The following is a 2,500-nucleotide window of genomic DNA, read 5'->3' as shown; positions in this document are numbered from 1 at the left end:
TTTGGACGCGTATTTGCAGAGGTTCGAGAGATTTGCCGAAACAGCTAAGTGGAGAAAAGATGGATGGGCATCGAAGCTCAGTGCTCTGTTGTCTGGACGGGCACTAGAAGTGTATTCACGTCTATCGGAGGACGCAGCTAAGGATTATGATAAGGTAAAGATTGCGTTAATGAAGAGATATGACCTTACCGAAGACGGCTATCGTCGAAAATTTAGAGCATCCAAACCAGAAGTTGACGAAAGTCCGGAGCAGTTTATTGTGCGACTGGACAGATACCTGTTACGGTGGCTAGAGCTTTCGAATACTGCGCGAAGCTTTGATGGTCTTAAGGACTTGATCGTTAGTTAGAACAGTGCCATTCTAGGTCGTGTTACTGAGGAGGTCTTGCCTAAGTTCGTTCAGACTGATAATGCGTCTCTAGTATAAAAACGGACGTGACAATGCTTTGGATGTTTTTCCTGATTCTCAGTCCTCTGTGACAGTTACAGAAGATCAGATTATTTCACATTTTTGGCATGAAATGCGTTAATATCATTTTTGGGAGATGGGAAGATACGTCAACCCAAAATGAATGGTATTCGGTTTACGATTTCACGGAATAATTGCTTTCGTTTTCGGTTTTATACACTTCATTGAAATCCGTGTCATGCATGATCACTGTGAAACTCGGAAAACCGCGAAGTCCAAATATAACTATTATATTTCTGCAATGTTAATTGTATGTATAGTGATAAAGCAAAGTAAAACCCACAATAAGATACTATAAATAATCATACCAGTGTTTACGGATCTGCGAGTTTTGTAGTAAGAAACTGTATTATCTTTCTTTGCCCTCTCTGTTGCTGGAGTTCTTTTAAGAAGCTATACCACTTTTTCGTGATCTGTCAAAGAGCAGGAATGGTCCACCCTTAATTCAATGAATTCATTGGGTGTCAGTAAAGAGGTAACTGGGTTGTGTCAACAATATCGACTCCCTATGTAAAAAGAGTGGAGGCAGCCACGTCCCAATTCAAGGTAACGTAACCCTTTACACTGTGGGCTTTTAGTCTTGTGGTTTCTTCTTCTGTTTTTCTGTTATCCATTATATACTGTGCATACTGTTTCTCTGTGCTCACTGTTCCTCGGTGCATAAGTTTCCTCTGTGCCTACTGTTCCTCTGTGCCCACTGTTCCTCTAATCCAAGTTCATCAAAAGAGAATGAACAGTTCACTGAGGATCATATTCTCTGGAGTTCCCTGGTTCGTTTCCAATAAAATGACCGCTCCATGACATTGCAACGGATTACAACACCTGCAGAGTGTCAAAACTTGCGCTTCTCAATTAAAAGTATGTTACGAATCCTATTACGCCGTACTAGCATTCCTTTGAAGTGCTTACAGCTAGGGCTTCGTGCGTCCCATCATGAAGGCCATTCGTGCACCTCGAATCACCGAGAGCCTGCTCGCAGGCTATAGTCTTCGTTGAATGAAAGGGACAACTATTATCGAGAATTGTTGGAAAATACGAAACCGGATGTGTTTTCCTTTCTTCCAACCGTTTTATGTTGGAAATCGATATCATGATTGTTCACACACCGTAGTGACCTCTTCACTGACACCCATTAAATTAATGGATCCGTGTACGTGTTGGAATTTGTCACCGCAATGACTTGAGATTCATCCCACAAAAGTAACTTTGAATCCTTAGCATATTTAAGCAATGAAAAGAAAAACGAAAAGATACAATAGGTGTTGGCCGCCTTAAAAATAACTCTACGGTCCAAAAGGGAAAGGGTGCCAAAGCAAAGCCCCGTTGCACTTAGAGAGACCCACACGTCAAGCACAAAGAGCCTATCTGCAAATAACCTCGAATAGGTAAATCAATTTGATCCTTGTTGCAATAAATAAATCATGAGAAAAATTAATTGAATAAGAAAATTGTTCAAATTTTAGTATTTACTTCGAAGATCATTTTAAACAATTAAAATTTCTTCAAGAAACATGATTTTATGTTATTTTAAGCAGGAATGTTTAATAACCGTAATTTTTTACTTATCTGCTGCACTTCTGGTATTCTATCTGTAAATTTCCGTTACTTGAGTGAAAAATTTAACATTTAACAACCGAAGGAATGAAGTGTGTTGAAATATCTACTACCCCAGGCAAGTGTGTCACGGTCATAGGTTAGGAAAGGAGAAATGAGTGAATCAAAGGGAATTGTTCCAAGGAGCATCCTTGAGGTACACGACAGAAAGTACTTACAAAGCTAGAACTTAAATACATTGTTCATAGTGACTATCTACAGGCGACTTTCAAGATGGCCTCCGATGTAAAGAAAGTCATAGCCATGGCGATACCTGTCCACGCATATCATAAAACTAAAGTCCTTTCAGTGCTGCCGCAACATCGAGGCAGCCTTCTAATCGGTTATCGGTTTTTCATACATTTAGCCATTCAGTCTCAACATTGCAAAATTATTTGGGAATAAAGAATTGTACTATGCACTTACCTGTGACTCGAG

General features: G+C 39.8%; 1 protein-coding gene across 3 annotated transcripts in view; it reads right to left on the bottom strand.

Moving 5' to 3' along the window:
- Positions 1-2,500, bottom strand: part of LOC138022792 (pancreatic secretory granule membrane major glycoprotein GP2-like) — a 41,382-nt gene that overhangs the window by 14,743 nt on the left and 24,139 nt on the right. The window contains exon 1 of one of the 3 annotated variants that reach the window (XM_068869749.1): positions 778-877. The exons of the other annotated variants lie outside the window; for them this stretch is intronic. The gene's annotated coding sequence lies outside the window, so the exon portion shown is untranslated. Of the gene's footprint in view, positions 1-777; positions 878-2,500 lie in introns of those variants that run through there. 3 annotated transcript variants of the gene reach the window in all.

The sequence above is a fragment of the Montipora capricornis genome, chromosome 11 (genome assembly GCF_036669925.1).
Source record: "Montipora capricornis isolate CH-2021 chromosome 11, ASM3666992v2, whole genome shotgun sequence".
In the NCBI taxonomy this organism is placed as follows: Eukaryota; Metazoa; Cnidaria; class Anthozoa; order Scleractinia; family Acroporidae; genus Montipora; species Montipora capricornis.
The sequence above is the reverse complement of the archived record's forward strand: the minus strand, read 5'-3'. Positions and strand labels throughout refer to the sequence as shown.